Here is a 12,976-nt window from a genome sequence, read left to right as displayed (position 1 = left end):
GACCTGGCAGCTCCCACTGCGGCTGGGTCCCCTCCCGGAGCTGCGGGCTTGGACACGGAGCCTCCGCCATCTGGAACCAGAAAGTGGAGCTTATCGGAAGCCTGAGAATCCACAGCTGCGGCACCCACGGAACAGCGGCAAGCCCCAGAACAACGCTCCCCAATTGGCGCAAACACACGGGTTCAGAGGAGCTCTACACTCCACCACGGAAAGGTCAGATTTCGCCTGGGATAAGGTGAGGTCTCTGGTCCCAGTGCGAGAGAGGATCGCGCGTTTTGCGGGAGCTGGAGGACCAGGGAAGTCTGTGCCTAGAAAAATCTGTGGCTGTTGGGGCTGGCGTGATCTGTGAATGTGGAAGGGGGTCCTCAGAGCTGCTAACAGAAGGGCTCTCTAAAAAGCAACCCATTTTGATCTGACGTGCAGGGACACCCTAAGAATTTCAGGGGTGTGCTAGACTTACGTGCAGCCATGGAGCGTGCACACTTGGGCATTTTCCTCTTGAAATTCTTGCTTCTGATTACTAAGCCCAATACATAGGATCACCCAGTTAGGGACACCCTGGGAGACTGCAGGGGAAAGTTGTTTTTCTGGAACCTGGGGATTGGAGCGGGGAGCGACCATCGGAGAGCCAGCTCTGAGGCAGCCCACTCCCACAAACCGGTAGTGAGTGCCACAGGGAAAGAAGGCTCTAACACTCCCTAGAGAGGCCATAGATAAACCCGGAAGTCAATTCAGAAACACTGCCACCCAGGGGCTGAATCACAAATTGACTCTTGTGTAATCAAAAATAAAGGAATACGAATTAAGACACACGGCCTGCTTAAAATCAGGACTGGCTTACATCACTGAAGAGCAGTGGAACGCAGGGAACTGCAATACTGTCCAGACTGAGAAACAGGCGCGCCAAACAGAACAACAGAGGAAGTGAATGACCTTCACTACTCCACATTTTATTTTTATTTTTTTATTTTTTTATTTTCATTTTTTGCATCTTTTACTCAAGAAACTAATTTTTTTTCTTTTTTCCTCACTTGATTTTACCTTTTTAATTATTACATTTTTATTTTCAATCCGTATTATTACTACTGCTATTTTATCTTTTTTTTTTTTTAAGTGTCATTTTATTTTCTCTTCATCTTGTTTTGGGATTAATGTTCTACATTCTATTTTTATCTTTCCTTTAGCATCATTTTACTCTATCTCAACTCTACCTTTATGCCATCACTCTCTTCCTCACTTTTCCCTTTTCGGTGTCCTGTTTATCTTACCCCTTTTCTGCTTTAGATTTTCCCTATTCTTTCTATTTACCCCCGTTAAAATTTCACCCTACTTATATATATAATCTCCAATCCCCTGCTCCAAGTCCATACACACCTCTCTCTTCGCTGTCTTAACTATCCAAAAAATTGTTTTTCTCTCTGTCCTTTTGTTGTTGTTCGCTTGAACGTAGATTATATCAAATTTTTATGCTTTTTTGTGAGATTGTTTTGCTTATTCTTCTTTTGTTTATTTATTTTTTTGTTTAGTGCTTCTGTCTTCCCTTGTCTCACTCAATATTAGTTGGTTTTGTAGTTTGTATTAATCCCCAGGTACTTGTTGCTGGCATTTACTGGGATAAGTGATTGTTCTATTGGAGTTTTATCCCCAATATATATAGTCTGTTTCCCTTTCTCTCTTAGTCTCTTTCTTGTCTCTCTTACTTTTTTTTCTTTTTCTTTTTCCTTTTCCCAATTTCATTTTGACACTCCTTTTTTTTTCTTCTTCTTTCTTTCTTTTTCCTCTTCTTCTTTCTCTCCTATCCCCTAATTTGCCTTTCTCCGGTGGTCACCTTTATTGGAGGTTGTTAATATCGTGAATACATTTCTGTTCAGTGCCTTGTGTGTTGTACCCTGTAGTGCTGTATTTTGTGCCTTTAAATCAATGCAGGAGAGAGAGAACTACATAACCAGACACCCAGAAAAGAGATACCATGGGGAAACAAAGACACAGCCCGCATATGAAAGAAAAGCAGGCATCACCAGAAAAGGAAGTAAACGAAATGGAGGCAAGCAACCTTCCAGAAAAAGAATTCAGAGAAATGGTCATAAGGTGGCTGAAAAGAATGGAAGACAAATTCGACAATATGAGCAAGAACCAAGAGGAAATGAAGAAGAACCAAGAAGAAATGAAAAATGACATCGCTGCTGTAAAGAACTCAATAGAAAGCATCAAGAGTAGACTAGAAGAAGCAGAGGACCGCATCAGTGAGCTAGAAGACAAGATGGGAAAAAATACCCAAGTAAGCAACTTCTAGAAAAAAAAATTAAAAGGCAGGAGGAGAGCCTAAGGGAACTTTGGGACAACAGGAAACAAAACAACATCCGCATAACAGGAGTTCCAGAAGGAAAGGAAGCTGAGCAAGGAATAGAAAACCTCTTTGAAGAAATAATGACAGAAAATTTCCCTGATATAGGGAAGAAAAAACCCACACAAATCCAAGAAGCTCATAGGATCCCAAGCAAAATGAACCCCAAAAGACCAACGCCAAGGCACATTATAATTAAATTGGCAAACACCAACGAAAAAGTAAGAATCTTAAAAGCGGCAAGAGAGAGAGACAGAAAGTTACATACAAAGGAACCCCCATCAGACTAGCAACAGATTTCTCAACAGAAACTCATCAGGCCAGAAGGGAATGGAATGAAATATACAAAGTCATGCAAAGGAAGTGTCTGAATCCAAGAATACTGTACCCAGCAAGGCTATCAATCAAAATTGAAGGTGAAATCAGGAGCTTCACAGACAAAAAAGGACTAAGGGAATTTATTACCACCAAACCAGCAATGCAAGAAATGCTAAAGGGTCTGCTGTAAAAAAAAAAAAAAAAAAAAAAAAGAAATAGGAAGCGAAGAAGGAACACAGGTGTAAAGAATTGGAATGGTGACAAATAAGTAGCTATCAATAATAACTTTAAATGTAAACGGATTAAATGCCCCAATCAAAAGACATAGGGTAATGGACTGGATAAGAAAACATGACCCATATATATGCTGTCTACAAGAAACCCACCTCAGAAAAAAAGACGCACACAGACTGAGGGTGAAGGGATGGAAAAAGGTTTTCCAGGCAAATGGTACTGAAAAAAAAGCTGGGGTAGCAATACTTATATCTGACAAATTAGATCTCAAACTGAAGGACATAACAAGAGATAAGGAAGGCCACTTCATAATACTAAAGGGAGCAATCTAACAAGAAGAAATAACTCTGGTAAACATATATGCACCCAATACAGGAGCACCCAAATACATAAAAAAAACTCCTGGAGGATATCAAGGGAGAGATTGACAGCAATACAATCATAGTAGGAGACTTTAATACCCCACTATCACCATTGGACAAATCCTCTAAACAAAAAATCAGCAAAGAAACAGCAATCCTAAATGACTCACTAGACCAGATGGAATTAATGGACATCTTCAGAACATTTCACCCAAAGCCACAGAATATACATTCTTCTCAAGTACACATGGGTCATTTTCAAAGATAGACCATATGTTGGGACATAGGCAAAGTCTCTTCAAATTCAAGAAGATAGAAATCATATCAAGCATCTTCTCAGACCACAGTGGCATAAAACTGGAAATCAACTACAATAAAAACAACCCAAAGAAATCAAACACATGGAGACTAAACAGCATGCTATTAAACCATGACTGGGTTACCAGAGAGATCAAAGAAGAAATAAAAAACATCATGGCAACAAATGACAATGAAAACACTACAATCCAAAATCTATGGGACACAGCGAAAGCAGTCTTGAGAGGGAAGTTCATAGCTCTACAAGCCTACTGCAAAAAACAAGAAACAATGGTAATAAATTACCTAACCCAACAACTCAAAGAGTTAGAAAAAGAGCAACAAGAAAAGCCCAGTGTAAGCAGAAGGAAGGAAATAATAAAGATCAGAGTGAAGATAAATGACATAGAGACCAAAGAAACAATACAAAAGATCAACAAAACCAAGAGCTGGTTCTTTGAAAGGATAAACAAGATTGATGAACCTCTAGCCAAACTCACCAAGAAGCAAAGAGAGAGGACCCAAATAAACAAAATCAGAAATGAAAGAGGTGAAATAACAACAGATGCTGCCAAAATACAAAGGATTGTTAAAAAATACTATGAACAACTCTATTCCAACAATCTGGACAACCTGAAGGAAATGGACATATTCCTAGAAAAATATAACCTTCCAAAACTCAATCAAGAAGAATCTAAACAGCTCAATATGCCAGTAACTATGGAAGAAATTGAAGCAGTCATCAAAGAGCTTCTGGCAAACAAAAGCCCAGGGCCAGACGGCTTCACAGGAGAGTTTTACCAAACATTCAAGGAAGAACTAAAACCTATCCTCCTCAGACTATTCCAAAAAATTCAAGAGGAAGGAACACTTCCAAGCTCCTTCTATGAAGCCAGCATCACCCTAATACCAAAACCAGATAAAGACAACACAATGAAGGAGAATTACAGGCCAATATCCCTCATGAATGTAGATGCCACAATCCTCAACAAAATTCTAGCAAATCGGATCCAGCAGTACATCAGAAAGATCATACACCATGACCAAGTAGGGTTTATCCCAGGAATGCAAGGATGGTACAATATCCGAAAATCAATAAATGTGATACATCACATAAACAAATTGAAAGATAAAAATCACATAGTCATATGAATTGATGCAGAAAAAGCATTTGACAAAATCCAACACCCTTTCTTGATAAAAACTCTCAACAAGGTGGGAATAGAGGGATCATACCTCAACATCATAAAAGCTATATATGATAAACCCACAGCTAACATCATACTCAATGGGCAAAAACTAAAACCATTTCCCCTAAGAACAGGAACAAGACAAGGATGCCCACTCTCACCACTCCTGTTTGACATAGTACTGGAAGTATTAGCCATTGCAATTAGACAAGAAGAAGAAATAAAAGGCATCCAAATTGGAAAAGAAGAAGTAAAGCTGTCCTTATTTGCAGATGACATGATATTGTACATAAAAAACCCGAAAGACTCCATCAAAAAACTAACAGACTTAATAAATGAATTAGGCAATGTAGCAGGATACAAAATTAATGCCAAGAAATCTATGGCATTTCTATACAACAACAGTGAACTTACAGAAAGAGAGACTAAAAAAGCAATCCCATTTTCCATTGCACCAAAAAAATTAAGATACTTAGGAATAAACCTAACCAAGGAGGTAAAAGACCTATATGCGAAAAACTACAGGACACTGAAAAAAGAGATAGAGGAAGATGTAAACAGATGGAAGAACATACCATGTTCATGGATTGGTAGAATCAACATCATCAAAATGTCCATACTACCCAAAGCAATCTATAGATTCAAAGCACTCCCCATTAAAATACCAACAGCATATTTCACAGACCTAGAAAGAACTCTCCAAAAATTCATCTGGAATAAAATAAAGACCCCGAATAGCCACAGCAATCCTGAGAAAGAAGAATAAAGTAGGAGGGATCTCAATACCAGATTTCAAGCTGTATTACAAAGCCACTGTCCTCAAAACAGCCTGGTACTGGCACAAGAACAGACATATAGATCAATGGAATAGAATAGAGAATCCAGATATCGACCCAAACCAATATGTGCAATTAATATTTGACAAAGGAGGCATGAGCCTACAATGGAGTCAAGACAGTCTCTTCAATAAATGGTGTTGGGAAAATTGGACAGATACATGCAAAAAAATGAAACTAGATCACCAACTTACACCATACACAAAAATAAACTCAAAATGGATACAGGACTTAAATATAAGACGGGAAACCATAAAAATACTAGAGGAATCCACAGGCAGCAAAATCTCAGACATATGCCAAAAGAACTTTTTCAGTGATACTGCCCCTAGGGCAATGGAAGCCAAAGAGAAAATAAACAAATGGGACTACATCAAAAATAAAAAGCTTTTGCACAGCAAAAGAAACTATCAACAAAACAACAAGAAACCCCACTGTATGGGAGAACATATTTGCAAATGGTATTACTGATAAAGGTTTAATTTCCAACATCTACAGGCAGCTTATACAACTCAATAAAAGGAAGATAAATGATCCAATAAAAAAATGGGCAACGGACCTAAATAGAATCTTTTCGAAAGACAGAAGGAAGGCCAAGAGACACATGAAAACATGCTCAAAGTCACTAATTATCCGAGAGATGCAAATCAAAACGACAATGCGATACCATTTCACACCTATCAGAATGGCTATCATCAACAAATCAACAAACGACAAGTGTTGGCGAGGATGCGGAGAAAAAGGAACCCTCGTGCACTGCTGGTGGGAATGCAGACTGGTGCAGCCACTATGGAGAACAGTATGGAGTTTCCTCAAAAAACTGAAAATGGAACTCCCATTTGACCCAGTAATCCCACTCCTAGGAATATATCCTAAGAAACCAGAAACACCAATCAGAAAGGATATATGCACCCCTATGTTCATAGCAGCACAATTTACAATAGCTAAGATGTGGAAATAGCCTAGGTGCCCGTCAGCAGATGACTGGATCAGAAAACTATGGTACATCTACACAATGGAATACTATGCTGCCATAAAAAAGAAGGAATTACTACCATTTGTAGGCACCTGGATGGAATTAGAGAACATTATGCTAAGTGAAATAAGCCAGTCAGTGAAAGAAAAATACCACATGATCTCACTCATTTGGGGATAATGAAAAACATTATAAACTGATGAACCAAAAGATAGTTACAGAGGCAGTAAAGCATCAAACAGACTGTCTAATTACAGCGGTAAGGTTAGGGAGAGGTGGGGGAAATAAGAGATCAACTGAAGGACTTGTATGCATGCATATAAGAGTAACCAACGGATGCAAAACATTGGGGGGTGAGGGCATGTATGGGAGTGGGGTGGGGGGGCAATGGTAAGATATGTACACATATAATACCTTAATAAAAATTTGAAAAAAAAAATTACTAGTGTTTTGTTTTGTTTTGCTTTTTGTTTTGGGGTTTAGGAACTTGACTATAATAAAACTGTGAAATATGTCTGCCCAACAATTTGTAGTCTCTAATGATCATGTTTAGTTTAGTTTTTGTTGCTTTGATTATTTCTTTTTAATTTTTACTTTAATTTGAAGCCACATGTCTTAGGAGTCACTTCTGTGTCTGTGTGGTTTGGTGGCTACTAATGATTCAAGGAAAAATGTGTTCATCAACCTTGAGTCAGTAAGGCTTTCAATATATCAATTTGTGGTAAGGATGAACATTCAAACTTCTGAGTTTTGTTTTGTTTTTCAATCTGATGCCCCTTTTTCTTTCTGGTGGTTCCTTCCAAGTATCCTCTGTGCATGAACACAGACGAGGGGCTTACCAGGGATGTGTGAAGTGCACTCTCTATGGTGTCCACCAAGCATGCTACTATGTCAAGCAGAGTAGAACCATCAGCTATTCTTACTCACATACCAAAAAGATTGTCTATTTTATCAATAATGCCATTGGTGATGGGGATTGTTCTCATTCAATAGACTGAGCCCTTTTGACATCAATAACCAAGTAGCCTGTCCTCTCAGTTTTCCAGGCCCAGGCCAAACCTCTACATTAATTGAACTATGAAGAATAGGCACAGGGAAGAGCACTTTACATGTTCAGTAGTACTATCCAAAGTTCTGCAGTTCTTTAAGCATAAATGCTTATCAAAAAACTGTCTTTTGTACATTCACAGAGCATGAAAATAGGTGTTTTTGTCAATTTTATAGTTTCTTTTCTGGAAGAAAATTTCCCCGCTTCCTTATTTGGCCATAACTAGAAGTCCTTCTTTACAACATATCTAAAATAATTTGATTTACATTTTTAAAAAAGTAGTTTAAAAGTTAGCTTAGGTTAAAAGTGGTTAAATATTCTTAATGGTTGAAAAATAAAGTTTTCCCTTTTTTCTTTCTTTCTTGAATTGATCAGTACAGCAACTTTTAGAATGGCACTGTAAATGACATTATAGTTATAGTTTTCTGTTTCTATCTATTAATATTGAAATAAAATGTTCTAGATTTACTATTATTTTACACCATTCCAAGAATATGGGGAAATCTATGACTAAAGAGAATATGCTTCCTACTAGATAGTATTATAGAGAATTTTTTAGCTTATATCTTATTTCTTCTTTGTCCTGGGTGCCTAGATAGAAAACTGACTTGAGGCAAAATGCTGATCTGGCTGCTTTTCATCCTGATAGTCTGGATGTTAGTGCAAACTTGTCGTGTTCATACAACTTGTTTCTGGTGCGTGTTTTACTAAAACTATGCAGTCACTGGTAAAAAAAAAAAAAAGGCATTTCTTCAAAGTCAAAAGTCATGACAAATGAAAATTTCTTATTTCTTCTTATGTCTTATTACTTAGACATAAGCCAGATATTTGATGAAAATTAATGAGATCTTATCATAAAAAATTTTTGGACTTTGAAGTAGTTTAGTACAAATTAATCTTTAAATGTTGTTAGGGTGGGGAAAGAAGGGGATAAACTATTCTCTAGCATATCCCAAGAATAACATTTTAAAATAACTTGTCAAATCACATATACTGCTAGAAAGTAGGTGACATAACACAATAATGGTTTTACCCCAGGATATAATAAGAAAAATAAATAATACAATATTATAAAGTACTTTATCCAATGTAAAATATTCAGTATGGTTATTAAACAGTTTCTAAAAAAAGATAATAAAGGAATTTTGTTGGTAGGAGAAGGTGAAAGCTGGGGAAATAGGAAGGATAGGTAGAGTCAGGAAAGCATGTGGCACAAGCTCTCACTACATAAGATGGAAGGCAGTGGAGTCTATTTGTTCCTGATTCTAGAGAAGCTTTCAGATTAGAATGAGTGGCCATAGATTCAGAAATGCTGCTACTTCAGCATGTGCTACCATGATTGAGGAAGCAGCTATAAGGTCATGTCCAAAGGCAAAGGGCTGAGGTTTGACCTGACCTCAGCAATATGTTACTCTATAGCTAGTTCCCATTGCCAGACTTTCTACATCAATTGTAGACAGTCAATAGCTCTTCCATTCAGTCTAAGGATATACTAGAACCTGTTGTACCATAATCTCCCTCAGTCCATTTTGCTGGCATTTTCAATACATTTGTCATGACTTTTGACTTTGAAGAAATGCCTTTTTTTTTTTTTTTACCAGTGACTGCATAGTTTTAGTAAAACATGCACCAGAAACAAGTTGTATGAACACGACAACAGTTTGCACTAACATCCAGACTATCAGGATGAAAAGCAGCCAGATCAGCATTTTGCCTCAAGTCAGTTTTCTATCCAGGCACCCAGGACACTGTTCCTGAAATAAGAGGTCATAATTTGGTCTTCCTTATTTTCATATGACTGTACAACTGGGTATTCATATAAAAGGATTTACAATTCAAATATTTTTCTCCATGAGTTTTGTCTAGGAACCCTTATTGAGCTATTATGATAATAAAAACCTGTCTGTTCCAATATCTAAACTATTCTGGGGCTTAGTTTTTATTTTATATATATATATATATATATATATATATATGTTATAAACTTCTACCCAGAAACAAAGCCTGTATAACAAAGTATTCAGGATAATTTCATTTTTATGACAACCTTATGAGGTCAGTGATGCTAGCACTATTATCGCTGAGAGAAGAGCAGTGATGCAAAAAAATAACACATCCTAGCCATAAAATAAAAATAATTTCTTGAAAAATACTGGGTATAGAGTGTTGTTCCTTTATAGTGCTGGTGATTGGAAACGGATCTAACACTTGTAAGCCATCTGTCTTACATTTCTTTGTTATAACAGGACTTAAGGGGGAAAAATAATACAAGGTAAAGCTTCTCAGCATACATAACAATAAATAGTGTTATGTTGTTGTTTTTTAATGCATTTTCTTTAGAGTATACAAGCATAGTTTTTTGGTAGGCATTAGGCATTTTAAATGTTTTATAGTCCACAATTGTGAGGAGGGAGAAAAAAACCCATATATTCTTCAGGTTAGGAATAATTTGCTAGCATTGCATATCCAGGTTACTTATGCTGAAATTATGTAGTATCTTTGCCATTTATTCCCTGTGTTCCAAATATTTACTTACTAAGCAGAAACACACTAATTAAAGTCCATTGTAAATGCACGTGAAATACAGAGTATCTGAATATGGGGCTGGATAAGATTATTTATAAAAGGTAAAATATTCTAGTGTAGAATAAGTGGCAACAATTTGAAGTAAATATTTTTATAAGGAAATCACCCAAACATATATTTTATTTGCCATATGTTTCTAATAAAACAATTTTAGAAGAATTTAGTGTGATTTAAATGAGAAGATGACTGGATTTCATTCTATGTAATTCAGTGTTAATCCTACCCAATATTCTCCACGCTCTGCCTGCAGCATCTGACAGCTTCAGTTACTATGAGTAATTGTGACCAAGGCAACATGACAGGGAATAATTAATGACTGGAATTCATCTTCAAAATATGAAGAATGTTTTAAATAATAAATATTAGAATAATAACAATACATCTCACTTCTCTCTATATTCAACTCTCTTAAAACATTTCTACAAATTAATAATTGTGATTTTTACATACATGAGGATATGATTGACATGTATATAATATTAAATAGATAATTAAGTTGAATAAAAGTGTCATAATATACAATTTATAGCAAAATAACCTCCCTAAATCCCTAAAAATATATATAAGCAGATATTCTCCCTCTTTCTATGTCATTCATACCCAACTTGTTTGAAAGTTTTGTGAATGCAGTTCCATGTCAACAGGATATTGGAGAAGAGTGAGATTTAGCAGGCAGACCACCTTAGTTCCAAACTGTACTAGCTTTGTGACCTTGGGCATTTATTAAACTTTCTAAGCCTCAGGGTTTATTTTTATTAGAAAAATAAGGTTGATATTAATAATGTTAACATAATAATGTGGTTGTGGAGAAAATTACATGACAGAATTTATGTAAATTATGTATCTCAGTATCTACCTATCAAAGAAAAGTATTTAATAAATGGTAGTAGGTCCATTAACATACAGGTATAATATATGCTAGGCCCTCTTCCAGACTCTGATAGCAGTGAATGGGACAGACAAAATCACTTTCTTAGTGAAATTTAAGCTCCATGATCAAGATGTAGACCAAGCCTGTCAAACTTGTGGCCCACGGGCCACATGCAGCTCACAACGAATATTTTTGCAGCCCAGCCACTATAACGGTATGTAAGAAATGTTTTAATAAAAGTTTTGTAACTTAATTTTTTAAATATCCTGTTATACATAATCTATATATATAAAACCCTAATATGCAAATAGACCAAACTGCCGAACAACCAAAAAACAGAGCAACTGAATAAACTGGTTACTATGACATGTGCTGACCACCAGGAGGCATGCACGGAACATGATGAGCGTCAGCAGCAAGCAGCAGAGCACTGAACATGGTAGGCGTTGGCTGCCGCGGTATGGTGGAGTAGGTGAGTGGGGGGAACCAGACCAATGGGAGGCACTGGTTGCTGTCATTGGGGCAAGCCTCTGATGGTTACTGAAAATGCTTTGCTCCCACGTGCCACAGTGCTCACACCTGCTGCCAGTGCTGGCCCCACTCGTACCTGCTGCCGGTGCCAGAGCTGCTGCTTGCAGCCAGTGCCAGTGTCAAGCACTGGCCCTGATCACTTGGCACTGTCAGCAGGTGTAAGTAGCAGCTGCTGGCCCCGATCGCACCTGAGGACTTCTCCACCTCCCCCTGCTCCTGACGGGTAATCGGGGTAACAGCCACCACTTGCACCTATTGCTGGCGCCAGCCTCAATTGTCTGAACCATCAACAGGTGCGAGTGGGGCTGGCACCTTCAGTGCATGGGAGCAGCGGCAGTGGAAGTGGGGCTGCCTGTAGACAGGGGACTGGGGGCCATGGCAGGAGGGGCCAGGTAGGGGCAGAGGAAGGGTCAAGATCCACCCTGTGCCCACCACAGTTTCGTGGCCCAGGCCCACATTTCCTTTCATGCAATGGGCCCCTAGTTATTAATAATGAAACAACATTCGCTAATGACTGATTACAATAATCATGTTACATTCATTTTCCTTACACACCTTACACACAGGTGCACCATTTATCTCCTGTAATACTAGTAGAGAATATTTTAGCAGCCGATTATGACATCATTAGTCTTGGACTGACTTGTTTGGTGTGCACAACAGGAAATATTTTGCTTTTGGAGAACAAGAAAAATAGGTTTATTTGTGTTACACTTAATAATTTATGCAGTTATTCACTGTCTGGTAAGTTAATGTTCAAGAAAAAATATTAATTTTTATTAAAATGTTATATTATTTTATATTAACACTAGAGGCTTGGTGCAGGAAATTTGTGCCAGGGACGGGGGTGTCCCTCAGCCCAGCCTGCACCATCTCACAATCCGGGACTCCTCGGGGGAAGTCCGACTGCCGGTTTAGACCTGGGATCCGTCCTAAGTCAGCAGTCGGACATCCCTCTTGCAATCCCGGATCACTGGCTCCTAGCCACTCACCTGCCTACCTGCCTGCCTGATTGCCCCTAACCACTCTGCCTGCTTGTCTGATCACCCCTAACCACTCACCTGCCTGCCTGATTGCCCCTAACTGCTCTCACCTGCCTGCCTGATCTCCCCTAACTGCTCACCTGCCTGCCTGATCACCCCTAATTGCCTCCGCCTCAGCTCCTGCCACTGCGGCTTCATCCAGAAGGACATCCAGAATGACGTCTGGAAGGTCATTTAGCTGTCCCGTCTAATTAGCACATTAAATTTTTATTATTATAGATTACTCATTTATTTCAGCCCTTTGTATTTAGCATGACTCCATCAAAATAAATGCACGTTTCTATGAAAAATGAAGCTTTTGTTTTTTTGCAGGCCACATAAACTTAAATCTTGTTTATTT

This window comes from Plecotus auritus (genome assembly GCF_963455305.1).
Source record: "Plecotus auritus genome assembly, chromosome: 2".
In the NCBI taxonomy this organism is placed as follows: Eukaryota; Metazoa; Chordata; class Mammalia; order Chiroptera; family Vespertilionidae; genus Plecotus; species Plecotus auritus.
Note: the sequence above shows the minus strand (reverse complement) of the source record.